At 43.4% G+C, this 16,287-nt stretch overlaps 1 protein-coding gene across 5 annotated transcripts in view; it reads left to right on the forward strand.

Annotated features, from left to right (window-relative positions):
- The first annotated feature begins 1,327 nt into the window (after positions 1 to 1,327).
- The window catches only part of tab2 (TGF-beta activated kinase 1 (MAP3K7) binding protein 2), a 53,423-nt gene continuing 38,463 nt past the window's right edge, over positions 1,328 to 16,287 (forward strand). For all 5 annotated transcript variants that reach the window (XM_068577261.1, XM_068577262.1, XM_068577264.1 and 2 more), the window contains exon 1: positions 1,328 to 1,657. The gene's annotated coding sequence lies outside the window, so the exon portion shown is untranslated. The remainder of the gene's footprint in view (positions 1,658 to 16,287) is intronic.

Raw genomic sequence — 16,287 nt, forward strand, 5'->3', positions numbered from 1 at the left:
TGTTTTGTAACAAAACTGGGAGCTGCAAAGTGATAATTTGGAGGGAAGGGGGTCATGGATGCAAAAACAGTGCAGATTAGTCCAACGGGTTAGGGTTTATCCTCTAGGAAAGATGAATGTCTTTGCAGGACTTAATGGCAACGCATCCAATAGCTGCTGGAGCAAAGTGGTGAACTGAGACCTAAAGAAAACACACTCTGCGCTGATGCACTTTCAATTGCTCCCCTACAGTCCTTCCTCACGCCGAAATGGTTGAGCGATGTGTATTCATGCTAAGGAGAGAACGCATCAGGATTGGTCCTTACATGCCAGATTTTAGTCTCACTTTCCAACACTCGTGTACTGCAGAGTGCAGGTAGCAAGTCCTGCACGTGGTTTGCAATGTTGAATTGGTTTAAGAACATTTTGTTTATCGTGCACACAGTGTGCTTTTTTTTAAAGTCTTGTTTGATCATCATTTCTTTTCAGGCCTCTTGAAGACAGCAGTGCTCCGAATGCATGTTGGCATCTCCACCTGCCTCACAAAGAAACAACATTCATTTTGACTTGGGAAACATTAGAGGCATCATTTAAAAGATCACAAGCAGCATGCTCACGCATCACCAACCGATCTCCTCTGTCCGCGAAGGAGCTCTGCAACGATTGATGGTCGAATTCTCCCAATGCGTTGCTGTAAAAAGTCAACTTTGTTTTTCACACTAGAGCATGAAATGCACCATTTCCTCCAGGATGGCGAAGTGTTCATACCCCATACACTCAAATTTCATGTGGTCAGATATGGCGAATCTGCAAGTTGTCGATAAGTGATAAGAGAAAGCAGCTTTCTCACAAGTATTTTAGGGAGGGAGACACACATTCCTGTTAATTTCAGCCTCCAGCACTTGAATGCATGTCAATGTGAATAACAATGATAAATACAAATCCAGCTGTAAGAATGTGCTTCTGTAATAGTTTACTGATTGAGAATCCTCTTTTTGCTTACATGTTATATCACTGGATCAGCATTTCAGCTTGATCATTATTTCAGTGACATTGTTGTCATGGTCCCATTTGAATAGTCGAAGCAGACAGGAATCACACCTCTTGCATAGTTTTCATTCCAGAAACCTTAAAAATGATCTTTTGTTATTTATTTTTTATTTTCTTGCATCTTCAGCAGGGTGCTCAGCTCAGTTTTTTTGCAATCTCAATACTCCTCCCTCTGCACAACTTTGTTAAACATATAAAAGAAAAAAGAAGACGAAAGAGGAAGGAACAAAAACTCTTCCTCTCGCGATAGTAGCTTGCATATGCAGCCGCCATATTCTGTGACAGTATTTTGATTCGTATCTGCTGGAAGTGAGGAAAAAGACTAAAGTTAAAGGTTGTCGAGGGGAGGGGGGCGGGGGGGACTGAAGAAGAGGAGCTGTCAAAAAGTTGTTCCCGAGTCTCTGTCAGACGCCGGAGAGCTGAGGCTTGGTATCCCTCCCCTAAACGCTATTTCGAGGACACTCAAGGCCCGGGGCCTCGGTGCAATTGGCTCTTCGTCTCCCTGCTAGTGTCTGGACTCCTCTCGGCTTATCCTCTCCCAGCTCCGCGGCCCTCTGGAGGTCCGGCGGCGGTCTCGGGTGTATAAGGCGGCCCAGGGAGCGGCGGCAGCGGCGGTGTAGACAGAAAGGTACGTGCCATTAAAGTTAACTACACTTCGGCCAGTTAGCAACAGCCGGAAGAAAGCCTTTTTTTAAATTGCGGCACTGTGAAATATAACAAAAATAATAGCATTTGAGCGTCTTGTTCGATAAGCGCTTTTAAACGCCGCCGCATTCAGTTTGAGAGAAAATGGAGTAGGGGGAAAAATAACTTTTCAGATGTGGAATAAGTTTTTTGTCTCCAGCCAGCAGCTAGCCGAGGTAGCGCGAGCTAACCGGGACGTGTTTGGAGGCTGCTGCCGCCTCAGCGGAGTTGGCAAATCCCTGTGTTGAGTTTAAAACTCGTTCTTTAACTTCACCCTGCTTTAATGTGGATATGTGTGAGCAGAAGTTAAGGGTGTTTTGTCGCTTTAGCCTGGCGGACGCGACATGTTTTTTTTTCCACTGGGCTAACTAGCCTTTGAAACGTCGCAGGAGTTGTGGATGGAAACGTGAAATCAGAGCGCGGAGGCTTCCCTTCACCTCCGATATGTTTTTGTATAACTCTCCAACAAGTCTCAGAATGAAGCAGTTAAACCTCAGCTATTATTATTATGATTATTATTATTATGATTATTATGTTACCTATGGCATAACACTGAGGCTACGTATTGTTTTGTGTGTGTGTGTGTGTGTGTGTGTGTGTGTGTGTGTGTGTGTGTATGTAAAGTGGAGACGTTCTCATAACTCGAGCAACGTTGACCTTACGTTACCAGTGGTTGTGCGTCACTGAACGTCTCATACATGTCGGCTAAATTAAGCCGTGTGCACTTCACTGTCCGTTTCCTCTCGTTTCCATAATAACACGATGTAGGATGGGTTGAGGCGGGAGGGGGAGTTAAACTATTGGAGACGAAACACACTGTGTGTTTGGTTGTTTTTTAGTGAGTCACTTAACCTGTTTTAATAACTTTATCACATTGTACCTCCTGGATCTGATGTTCCTGGTAGTTCTAATGGAACGTTGTAAAGGGGGAGAGGGTGTCTGAGCTTTTTGACAGCAAACATGACAGCTCAGTTGTTGTTGTTTGTATGAATGCTTGGTAAAGTTACCCGGTCATGATTTAGACTTGTTCTTCCCTGTCAGATGGATTGTAGTGAAGCTACTATATGTACCCGGATGCTGGGGAGGCCCAGGTTGCAACATTTGACCTATTTATAAGTGTGTGTTTGTAAGGCCAAGAGACAGTTAATTGCGGAAACCGAAGATTTGTATATTGTTTAAACGTTTTGACAGCAGAACATGGTTTAGTAATTTCCACAACAAAAGTCACTTGTGAGTGACAGAAGATCATTTTTCCTGGCTTTGCCTCTTTTTTTTATTTTTAAATTTATTTTCATGCAGTCTAAATTCTATTTAGACATGCTGATTGCAACCAAACATATCACAAATATTACCGAGCAGTGACAGGATTTCATTTTTTTAATTGTGATTAAAAAGCGTTGTGTCGTCATATTTACGTCAGACACCCGTCAAATGATGCAACATGTTGTTTGTGGTTGGAATGTGGGCTCTGCCAGGCGCTTTGGCAGCTGATTGACTTTGTCCTATTAGTGTTTTTAATTTAAATCTGGCAGCTGAGGAATGTGAATTGCACTTTGAAACACCATTAATGATACCGGTAATCAAATAACTCTATGCCTGACTGCTCTTTTTAAAAAATGTTTTATAATCGACGGCTTCGACTGGCTTCTTCGTTTTCTTTGAGGTTATTCGCAAACGGTAAAGAACTTAGAATTACTTCTCCGCTGTTCTCTAAACACTTCCAATCCAAACCGTGTTGTCATAGCAGCCAGACCGTTTGCAGTGCATATTGTTCGTTAGCAGCTTGTGCCTGTCTTGACTTGCAGTCAACATTGCACTTCCTGACCAATAAGCCGCCATGGCCAACTGTTTATAGGTGCAGAACCCTAACTGAAACCATGTGTGCCTGTAACAGGGCAAATATGTTGCTATGAGGCCTGGCTAATTTGCAACTCTTTGGAGACTCTGCAACGAAGGCTGTGTGATAAGTGCTCAATCGAGACTTTTAGGTGAGGATCCGTCACTTGTACAGGGCAGCGGGCCGTTGTTTGGGCATCACTTGGTATATGCTAATTGGCTAAATCAACACGACTAATAGGGAAGGCATGCACATTATAAATCCAAACTCACACAAGTGTGTTACCAAAGTTGTCTCGATGCTTGTTGACAAAGTTGGAGATGGAGTTGGGCTCACTCGTTGTGTTTGCTGCTGTACAATAAACAAGCAGCACCAACACTTGTGTTTAAAGAACTTCTACAACAAGCTGGGGCTGGGGCCTGTTGCTCACCGGGTCTATGCCAACACTCAAATCTCCTTTCCTGAGAAACCTGTTTCCTGATTCATCATTTGCACAACAACTTATCCCCATCCTGAGCAAAGGCTGGGGGTGTAGTTTTATTTTATGTTTTTCTCCCTCTCACAAGGGGAAGAATAATTACTACATATGAGTGTGTTTTGGATGGAGCATAAGTGCTTGTTGTTTGAGTCAGTTTAACCCAGGAAACAATATTCATTGGCTTACATTTTTGCTTACTCTGTGCATTGGATCACATTTTGTTTCTCTGAGAGGTTACAGAACAGTGCGCCGTTTCCATCCGAGTAAAAAGGTGTTGAGGTAAGACGGACCTGCAATGCCAGATGAGAATCAAGTCGGTCGTTGAGGCAGGATCAATCACTTTATGCCCATTGCTGCAGACTGAGGAAGAGAGTGTGCGTCTCTCTCATTGAAGCCCCCTCCCCCTGTTAAGCTCTCCCAACTTCTCTGCTTTAAATGGAGTCCTCCATTACACATGCTGCTCACGGTCTTCTCCGGTTCAAGGGTTAAATTGCATGCATCGGGGCTGACTCTGCACAGTCCACTGCACAGTCCATTGCACCTTTTTAGCTGTCGCTTGCTCAGCGCTTATTAATTTTGCATAGTGCATTTTTTTTTGTTGCCCCGTTTTCAGAGGCTTTTGCAAATCGCTCACAATTATGATTACTTGTGCATGTGATCAATTAAGGCAACGTTTCCCCTACCATTATATTAGGGGGGGGCGCACCCCCCCCCCCGTAATTTTCTCTATCGCCAGATTACAAGAAGTCATTTAAGCTTCTCTTTCATATAGAACAGATCTACACCTTGTTCTGTTATTAAACAAACTAAACGACCGTATTTTATTGATCGGATCTCCACGACAGCTTGTCATTTCTGTCTCTATGTGGTCGCGCATAAACACTTCTTCTCTCCTCTGCGCTTTGTATAGCGCACAAAGTTGTTCTGTCCCGATGCGCAGAGACACGTGCACGAACACAGGTGAAAGCTGAGCACACAGCAGCGGGCAGAGAGCGTAGAAAAATATGTTGCGTGAAAAACAGACAACTATATCTGCGTTTTAAATGCTCCCAGGTTAAAGATGGGAACAGTAGCCCTCCTGTAAGGAGCACCAGAGCAGCTCTCTAAACATTGCAAAGTAAACGGACATAAAACTAAGTCATTCATAAATACATGGAGAAATGCCTGTACTTTCGGGTAAATGTTCACGGTACTTTGTTAACAAAATACACTGCGCATGCGTGACTCTGCAATTTTTGGTGTTTCGCCAAAAGCCAATCTCCATGAAGTCTCCGCCAGGTCGTCTTTTCTGCTGTTCCGTCTTTCAAAACTGGAAAAAGATCTCATCTCAACGTGGAGCGTGAACTGAGAGCAGCCGTATCAAATCTACAACCGCGTTTTTAAAAAGATGCAGCTCACTGCAGCACCAACACTGATACAACCTGACGCTCACACATCTACTCATTCTGTTTTGTTTTGCAAGTTGCTTTTAGTTTTCCAAAATGAGGTATTTAATAGTAACTACAAATTATTTATTTTTTGCACAGATATAACTTTTTTTTCCCATTGTTCTAAGTGATTGCAATTTTTTTTTCTTCTTTTTTTGGTCTGGTGGGGCAGTCTGGTTTAATTGAAAGTTATTGCAATTTTCTTTATTCTGTTATTTATAAAATACAGAGTCACAAAATGATATTTACAGACATTTACAGTCATTGTCGGTGTCGTCGAGGAACGACCTCGACAAATCCTAACTTTATAATTCTCTGTTTCACACATCCAGAGCACACTGCAAAAGCATTTGTTCGGGGTTGTGTTCCTGGCTGCCTTTGTGTCCAATCTTACCTCACCTTTCAGCTTTAGTTGTTACATGCTGGACTTTCTTGTCCATCTGGTCTTGAACATGGTCTGTCCATGATAGTCTGTGCTGCGCAGGTAGCATACATTTGGTTTATTACAGCTGGTTTACTGAAAACATCAGCAGCTGGCTGCTGTTAAAAAACTTGAGGGAGATTGAGGGAGGCAAGGGGTGAAACTGAACCGTTATAGGACATTTGTGGGTCGTGAAATCAAAACACTGCCTGATGCTGTGTTCACACTGAACGCGACAAAATTTGGTCGGGCGATTACATGCAAAGTCAATGCACAGCTGTATAGGAGCTGCGTACCGCCATACTGTTGTTGAATCAAACTTCTGCCGGTGATAGCGATGATAGCGGCAGTCATTCAGACGCTGTTGTGTTGAGGCTGATTTATACTCTGGTTTTACGCAGAGACGCAAGCACGCAAGACACGCATGGCCGCTCGTGCGTGGTCAAATCGGCCATCTTGCTTGCTTGCGTGCGTCACCCCAAATTTCTGACTATCCGTCAAAGCAAAGCAAGCCCGCAAGGCTGTGATTGGTCCGCTAACCACATCCTTTCTGAGTCTCGCATTTCCGGTTTCATAGTGTAATACCGCTGTTTTTAAAAGCCACAGCAGAAACACAAACAATGGATCCCGTTGAAGAACTTTTGGCTGAAGAGGTCCGCAAATATGAGCGTTTATATAACAGATGCAGATGATAGCAGATGACGGTAAATTCCTGAAGAGAGATATTGGTGAACGTCGGTGTGCAGGTCGACTCTACGGCCTTTGCGCCACCTACTGTTCTGGCGTATGGAAAACGCACGGGAACTATAAACCAAAACGAGTCCGTCAATCCGACTGCATGGCCAGCCGCAGTTGTAGTTGCAAGAGTATAATTCGCCCTTTACTACGGATGATATTATGAACCCAGACACGATGGAGTTTGCACGGAGGCGTTCATACTCTCTGAGGGCATACAAACAAAATTAACTGCAAGAATGTTGCCCAGAGATGTTCCCACAGACCGCAGCTGTAAGCGGCAAAAAGCCCTCAACCGTAACAATGACGGGGAGGGATTTTAATTATCTTTAGACTGATATCACATATTCATGGACTATTTTATGGCCTTTGTACAAGTCCTGTAAAGAAACACGTCATGTACTAATAAATGCATTATAAGAAAACAAAGGTTGAATATCCTGTAAACAATTTGATTTTGCTGGCAAATATATACTTGCATGAAGATTTTTAAGACCTCCTGTTTTATTTAAAAGAATTTAAAAGTTGCCTCTATTGTATAACTATTTGTGACACAATTGTCACAATTGCGTCATTTCCTGGCTTTTGCGCCGAGTTTGCTACGGCGAGCATAAACTCAGCTTCAGACATTCCGGTATATTTAGTTTTAGTGGCTTGCTTGAGATGTTCAAACAACAATTGGAAAGGCTCTAAATGACACTGCGGTTGTCATTGTAATTCACAGTTTGCATAACAAAAAAAACCCCTCCCAGTCATTTTGAAGGGCTATGGCCCGGGAGGACGTTCAACATGTTCATGTTGAGAGATACTCGGGTGATAATTAGCGTGCACCCTTGCTGCTGTTGCCTGATTTGTCAGGGCCTTTGTTGCCTGCAATTTGCAGAGTCCTAGTATTAACTCTAGCTCCGGTGTGTAAACTGTCACGAGTTTGGTCTAGGCGTTTAAACTTTCTTAAACGACACGATCCAGGTGAATTGTTGCTGTCGGGCGGTCATGATTGAGATTTGCACTCTGTTGGCCGTCCGTGACCACAGGTGTTGTTACAGCCCACCCTCTTGTTGATTTATGTTGTTGCATGCATCAGCAAACGAGAGACGAGTGAAAGGCATCCCACACACTGAGACTGTGAGTGTGCCGCCTACTCCCCCTCCCCAGCGGCCTCAACATGGGCTTTCGGTTTCATCTCTGCTGGCTTTTCTATTCCTCTTAAAATCACTGGCCCTGGCTTCCTGTTAAAAACTGACACATGCTCTGTCGCACGCTGCAGTTACCTGGAGGATTGGAGGATTTTTCTTCTGGTTCTGTTCCTTGAACATAAAGGTGCTACTGGTTCCCCAAATTTATTAACGATATTCACTCCAACACAGCCGTCAGACCAGAACTGGAATGCACATTCACATGTTCACCCGTTTTTAGTTTATTTATGATTGGCATGCAACATGTGCATTACAGTAATGAAGAATTACTGAGTTGAAATGTATTTACTTATGTCACAATTCCTTAGTTTATGTTTGGAGACTAACACCAGCATCACCAAGGTGCACGGCCTGACGAATTGTTCAGCTCAATAAGTGAACTCAAAATAGACATCTTGTGTAATTGGTACTTGTAAATCAGGCTTGAACGTGGCGAAATAATTAAAGAGCAGCTTTCCATACTAATGAAGTGCTTTTCAAGTTCCCCCTTGCAGAAACTCCGCTATGAAATAGGATAGTAGCACAACCGTCAATTAAAAGAATATAGTGGAGCTCCTCCGCAGGGTTCTAATTGGAACCAGAACCGTTGGTGTGTTAAACAGGCATGTTTGGAAAAACAGCAGTGCAGCTCTTGGGACACTCGGGCATTGTTAGTGGGATCAGCCAGTGTTGTGCTTGAAGCGTTAATTTCCACCCTTGTTTTGTTATTGTTTTTTATGATTTGATTTATTGTTCAATAGAAGCAGCTGACTAGTAATTCTGCTTTTCTCTTTATTCTGCATGACAAGAAAATGTGCTGTCACAACAGCGTTGCTTTAACATGCAGTCAGCTGAGCCTCGCAGAAAACTTGTTTACTTCCTGTTGTCGGAGTCGGACTTGCGTTTTCAATGCCGTTCATGTGATGTACCAGAACATCAGTTAGAAAATACTATCTTAACATTCATTTGTTATATGGGTTTACGATTACCAGATCATCGGACATCAGGAGGAGGCTTGGAGTTGAACCGCTACTCCTTCGTATTGAAAGGAGTCAGCTGAGGTGATTCAGGCATCTAATTTGGATGCCTCCTGGATGCATCCCATTAGAGGTTTTCCAGGCACGTCATACCGAGAAGAGCCCGGGGAAGACCCAGAAAGCGCTGGAGGGATTATATCTCCCGGCTAAGGAGACGTCCGGTACCTACCCGACCGAAACACAACGCGGATTTCGGTGTTTCCTTTCGGTGCCTGAGCCGATTTAAATACTTTTTTTTTTTTTTTACACTACTTTGTAAAGTTTCACGGTATACCAATACTAAAAAGGGTAGTGCGGTACCCGTGCGTTAAAAACGATAGGATTTACCATATTTTTAGTATCGATACTTTATTAAAATAGCGCGGATCACTGCTCCGCTCCCTCTCATGTTGCTGCATGCAGCGGGGCTCAAGGGGGCGGGGCTACTAGCGCGCACACGCAGAGCGCTCACAGAGTGATCGCTGGGGAGACGACATGAGTGCAGGAGCTTTTGCCGTCCTATGCTTGTTGGAACAACGCTGTAGTCCAGTAAATGATGACCTGTTGTCCTGTAAAGCCGCAGAGTTTGTAGAATCCAACCGTTTCTGAGTGGAGTTCTGTTGCAAACGCTCCCTATCAGGCCACCTTAAGCTGGTCTGTTCTTTTTTTAAATAAATAAATATATTATTTATAGTTTGAAGTAAAAAAGTTTATAGTTTTAGTTTGAAGTGTTTTGTATGTATTTATATTCATAGAATACTTTAAACGGTAATTATATTGTTCAATTTGAAGAAAAAATGGCCTTGGCAATAAAAAAAGTATCGGTTTAGGCACCAGTATCGTTTTAAAAGTATCGGTTTAGCACCGCTATCGGAAAAAACCCAAACGATACCCATCCCTACTCTCGGCTGGCCTGGGAACGCCTCGGGGTTCCCCAGAATGAGCTGGAAAATGTTTCGGGTGAGAGGAAAGCCTGTGTCAGTCAGCTGGGCGTGCTACCCGACCCCGGATAAGACGGGTAATGACTTATGATTACTGTTCATCAGGTAAGATTTTAAAGTCTTACCAAAACTATTGCAAAGTACACATGTTTTTGTGTGTATTTGCGATCGTTGTGAAAAAAAAAGGCAAATAAATACAACTCCTCAAGCCCCGAGTGGCGCTTCCGTGTCTTGCTTGCCGTTCTGCTGATTTTAGTGAAAGAGGTTAGCAAAAACTCTGTCTCAGATAGGGATGGGTATCATTTGGATTTTTTCTGCTACCGGTGCCTGAACCGATATTTATATAAAAGCACAAAATTATGATTTTTTTTTTTTTTTCCTTCAAATTGAACAATAAAAAACTGCTAGGGACTGTGTACAACAGTCTACTCAGAAACTGTTGGATTCTACAAACTCTGCTACTTTTCTGGACTACATGTTATCATAAATCAACTTGGAGACCTTTTCTGAACCAGACGGCAAACACCAAATAAACTGAGGAACAAACACGTCTCCTAATAATCATATTATGTGTCGCGGTTTAGAGAGTTTCTCCTGCAGAGCTCCCAGCCAATGTTCTTGCCGGTCAGGTGTGGTTCCTCCTCTCTGAAACAGAGGTTTTTAGCAGGAACTTTAGAGTTTATAGTTCGGGAGTCTTTTCCCTCTCTAGAAACTTAACAGACAATTCCTAAACACGATTTGTTGGAGAAAATGGATCATTTCTCTTTCGGAGTTTAGCTCTTCTTCTTCCCACACAATTGTTTTGTTGCATTTGCTGCACGTTGCGTTGTTCAAATTTTTGTTGTTCGACCTCGACGACACCGACACAAACCCCAAAAGCGATGCTTTTTCTGTAAATAACATCATTTTGTGATTGCAATTGCAATCACTTAGAATAATTAAAATAAAGTTACATCTGTGCAAAAAATAAATAATATGTAGTTACTACTAAATAGCTCATTTTGGAAAACTAAAAGCAAAATGCAAAACAAAACAGACTGATGTAGATATGTGAGCAATCAGTTTGTATCAGTATTAATGACTGCAGTGAGCTGCTTTCCTCTATACATATTTTTAAAACGGGGTCGTAGACTTGATACAGCCGCTCTCAGTTCATACTTCATGTTGAGCTGGGACACCAGAAAAGACGACCTGATGGAGACTTAATGGAGATTGGCTTTTGGTAAAATGCCCAAAATTGGCGAGTCGCACATGCGCAGCGTAACTTGTTAACAGCGTACCGTAAACCATTCACCCGAAAGTACAGGCATTTCTCCTCGTATTTATTAATGACTTAGTTTCATGTCCATGTACCTTGTAATTTTGTAATATGTGAAGCTAGCACCTCATTGTTAGTACAAGAAACGAGCACTTCGGCTCGTTTCATTTGGAGCAGGAGAGCTGCTCTGGGTTCAGGAAAGCAACTCCGGTGCTCTTTGCTGGGGAGCTGCTGTTGACATCTTCAAGCGCAGATATAGTTGTTTGCTTTTCACGTGACATATTTTTCGACGCTCTCTGCCCGCTGCTGTGACTGCTCAGTGCTCACCTGTGTGCACGCAAGTGTCTGTTGTGCGCATCGGGGCGGAACTCCACCGTGCGCAAGAGCAGAGGAGAGGAGAAGTGTTTATGTGCGTGACCACATAGAGATAGAAATGACAAACTGTAGATATGATCAATAAAATACGGCTGTTTAGTTTGTTTAATAACAGAACAAGGTGTAGACCTGTTCTATAGGAAAGAGAACCTTAAATGACGTATTGTGCTCTGGCGCTATAGAGAAAATTACAGGGTGGTGGGGGATTTCTTCAGGGGGTCCCCCCGCGCCCCTAATATAACGGTAGGGGAAACACTGAAGTTATGCATCATCTGGCTGATGTTCATTTGCGTGTACGGCGCTGCAGTGACAAGGTTTCCCTTGTTCCCGAAACTGATCCAAAGACATCTTTTCTTATTCCTCTACATCGCTCTGTTGGCTAATACTAGTGGCGGGCCCTCAGGGCCAGCTAGGCCTTCTCTGCTGGCCTGAACAGAATCACAAAGTTATAGCTATATAACGATATATATATTTTAATAATTAAAAGTTATATATATTTCATAATGTAATTGTTTCTCACCAATACACTGCATGTATTATAATTATTTTTCCCTACTAGCTTATTTTCTCATTGAGCAGCTCCTGTGTCCTGTCTGTTCCCCATGGCTTGCTGTCTGTTTAGGCCAGCGAGCTGGCACTGGCCTAGAACGCTGCTTTAACGCTAACTAACTAGCGTGTGCGTGGGGGGCCGCGCAATCAGCTGATTTGTTTTCTTTTACTGATCACAAACAAGCAATTGAATGTTAAATGTAATCGCCTCCAATTGCTGGTTGGCTTTCTCCTCCATCTGCACATCTAGTGGCCTTTTTCTAGCATAATGTGTCACTGCAATCGCGACATGAGCGCATTTCCAATATGGGCCGCTTTTACGAGCAACAGGAAGATAGTTCAGCGGTTATCTTGAGCTAGTATTACAAGCCTCGGTCTGTGCACGCCAAAGAGAGATGTGTGACGATGTGCATGCCACAAACGCTTCCTCCTATCGTGCATTGCCCTGAGAAACACCACGGTTTGCATTTTCACATTTGGCCTCTAACCACTTTAGTCGCCATTTTTGAGATTGCAGAGGTCCACTGCATAGTGCCGTAATAAAAAGAATGAATAAAAGAGGCATGCAGGAAGTAAATGCAGCGCGCCCCATAGTTCCTTTGAAAGATAGAATCTAACCTTGTTAAGCAGTTCACACTGAACCGGATCCTTTTTCCGCGGTGAGACGTGGAGAACGTGGAGACTGGTATCTTTCCACGGCATGTGACAGGACGTGCATTTGGAATGGATAACCTGATGAGATGAGTGAAGATATCTCAAACCCCGGCAGTGTATCTGTCACTAAAAAGGTTGTGGTCTGGTTTGTTGTGGTCCTCTTATTGTCTTCCTTTGATCTTTATTACAGTCTCTCTTTCTTTTCTCCGCTTTGGAATAAATACTTGACTTTACACTGGCCGCACTGATCCCTACTGGAGCGTTTCCAGACCTCACCGGCTGAACCTGAATATTAGTTTTGGAGAGGTTGCGGAGGGGTGCGCATCCCTGGTTTTCGTGCTGCTCGTCTTTGAAGGCTAAAATTAAAGCTTCCTAAGGGGGGTACACATTGACTTGGAATAGGTTTTTTTGGGGTTTCATTTTTACACACAAGGTAGTTTTACTTTTGTTGTGTTAGTGTACGGACAAGAAATATGTTGGGAACAGTGAGCTAACTCTAGCTTACATAGTGACAAGACGTCCTCTTTTTCCCCGACATGTCCTCTTTTCGAGAAAATGCATCCGGCAGGGATTCCAGAAACGTCCGGGATTTTGTCACGTTGGATATTTGTGTTTCTCTGGGTCTTTCACAAACTAGATATTACACTCTTACAAGTTTTGAAATGGTATCTTACGTTCCATCTTCTTGCGCGAGCTCTCACTGTAGAGAGAACTGTCATTGGTCGACCGATCTGAGGGTTGCCAGATGCACGATAATAATCCTCCAAATACAACCATTTTGAGCCTTTGGTACGATCCTTCTCCATTTCCAATCTGGCAACACTGAGCACTTTGTCACCTCGTCGTGGCTGCGGCGGGGGTTGCCAGATTTACGAGAATTATCCTCCAAAATACTTTTTTTTTTTTTTTTACATTTGAATATTAATTTTCATATTCGAAATTCGGTTTTTAACAACTATTGGAATATATATTCATATTCTGAATATTCGTTGACAGCCCTAAACCCCATGGGCCCTCAGACCCTCCCCCTCCAACGATTCCCTTCACAGCAGACGAGAGGACGGGGAGCTTGTCTCATTCTGGAGTGTTTGTAAATGTCATACAGGGACTGCTCTGTCCTTCATCATTTCTTCCACAGTCTGCTGATGGTCTTTCATCTCCCCCAGGTTGTGTGTTTTTAAAAAACTTTTTTTTTTTACTTACAAATGATGGAGGTAGGGCTTTGATCCGGTGTCCTATCAGTAACGCCGTGGGTCTCTGGCTCTCGTATTTCCTTGTTCCCCTCACCGTCTCACTCTGAAAACATATTGTCAGGACGACGCAGTTCACCCCAGCGGAAAAGCCTTTGTTTGTTGTGGGTCAGTGTAGCTTTGCCAATGGCAACTGCCTGTGTGTGGGACTCCATGAAATTCTTGCAGCAGTGGTCAGTTAAAAGAAGACCTTATATGCGCCATGTGTTTTGCAACCTTCCGCATCTTAGATACAGTATAACCACCTGAGCTCCGGGGCAAGAAACCCCTCCCACCCCCACTGGAGATTGCACAACAGCACATAGCAACCATATGCATACAAGAAGTAAAGCTTCATTCTCACATGCAAAGATTTTTTATGAAGAGATGAAGGAGCATGTCTAGTAAGAGCTTGTAAAAGTGGAATCGACTAAAGAGGACGGGGGCTTTTGCACTTTCTCTTGGTTGCCCAAAGTCGCCTTTTTTGTTTGAAATGTTTCTGATAGTTTCGTTGTTTTCAGTCAGTGATCCATGGAGACTTCTCTTCATTTTAAAGAATGAAGCGCAGAGCTTAGTTCAGGCATATCTTTGTGTTAGCTAAGTCCATGCCTCTTTCTTTCTTTTCTTGTTCTTGTTGTTCTTCTACTATCCTGCCCTTTGTCCCCGTAATCCCACTGGACTGCCTTCTGGTTAGAGACGCCACAACAGAGCTGTTCTGCTGTGATATTCCTGAGGGGATTGTGCTGCCTTAGGTTCTGTGTGTGCGTGTGGTTTGGCTGATGCCTGTGCAGCTAGGCCAGTCCTGCTCTAACACCCTATGGGCACACCTGTTGGTGCCAGTCTATACATAACCAGTTCTGTCTTGGCCCTCCCGTCCTCTGCAGGCTGCATTAGCACAGCACAGCACAGCACAGCACAGCACAGCACAGCACAGCACAGCACAGCACAGCACAGCACAGCACACACACACACACACACACACACACACACACACACACACACACACACACACACACACACACACACACACACACACACACACACACACACACACCAGTGTTTCCCCTAGGTTTACAGCTTCGGAGGAGGGTGGGGAAGTTGTTGTGTTATTGTCGGTGTTGTCAACCTCGACAACACTGACAATAACACCAAAAGCATGACTTTTTCTGTAAATGACATAATTTTGTGACTCCATCTGTGCTTTTATAAATAACAGAATAAAGAAAATTACAATAACTTTCAATTACACCAAATTGCCCCGTCAGACCACAAAAAAGAAAAACAAATTTGCAATCTCTTAAAACAATGAAAATAAATGTATTTCTTTGCAAAAATAAATAATATGTACTTACTACTAAATAGCTCAGTTTGGAAAACTAAAAGCAAATTGCAGAACAAAACAGAATGAGACTGCCGATATGTGAGCATCAGGTTGTATCAGTATTAGTGCTGTCGGCACTAATACTGAGCAGTGAGCTGCTTTCCTCTACACATATCTTTAAAACGCGGTTGTAGACTTGATAAGGACGCTCTCAGTTCACTTTCCATGTTGAGGTGAGGTCTTTTTCCGGTTTTGTGAGACGGAACAGCAGAAAAGACGACTTCAAGGAGACTTTGCTGAGATTGGCTTTTGGCAAAACGCCAAAAATTGCAGCGTAATCCGCTAACCGTGGACATTTACCCGAAATTACAGGCATTTCTCCATGTATTTATTAATAAGTTAGTTTGATGTCTGTGTACTTTGTAATGTGTGAAGCCAGCAGCTCATTGTTGGAACAAGACACAAGTGCTTTGGCTCGTTTCACTTGGAGCAGGAGAGCTGCTCCGGGTTCAGAGAGCTTCTCCGGTGCTCCTTGCAGAAGAGCTACTCTTGCCATCTTCTACCTAGGAGAGTTTAAAAGGCAGATATAGTTGTCTGCTTTTCACGCAACATATTTTTCTACGCTCTATGTCCGCTGCTGGATGCTCAGTGCTTACCTCTGTGCGCGCGCAAGTGTTTCTGCGCATCGGGGCGGAACAACGCTGTACGCGATACAGAGCGCAGAGGAGAGGAGAAGTGCTTACGCGCGACCACGTAGATACATAAATGACAAGCTGTCATGTAGATCCCATTAATAAAGTACGGCCGTTTTGTTTGTTTAATAACAGAACAAGGTGTAGACCTGTTCTATAGGAAAGAGAACCTTAAATGACATATTGTGATCTGGCGATATAGAGAAAATAACAAGGGGGCGGGGGATTTGTTCAGGGGGACGCCCCGCCCGACTAATATAATGGTAGGGGAAACACTTCACACCAACCATGCAGGGGCCAACCACTTGTGTGAAAAGGGAGCCACGCATGCACAGATAAAACCTGCAGTATAAAGCGCGGATGATTGAATGATGATTGATCAATTGATTGATTTATTGAGCCTCTTAAAATGTACTAAAATTGGCAGCGAGTATAACTTCTACTGCTCCACTGTGCAAACTCAGGT

The sequence above is a fragment of the Clinocottus analis genome, unplaced genomic scaffold, assembly GCF_023055335.1.
Source record: "Clinocottus analis isolate CAN_PGR_092001 unplaced genomic scaffold, fCliAna1.0.p SCAF_15, whole genome shotgun sequence".
Lineage (NCBI taxonomy): Eukaryota > Metazoa > Chordata > Actinopteri > Perciformes > Cottidae > Clinocottus > Clinocottus analis.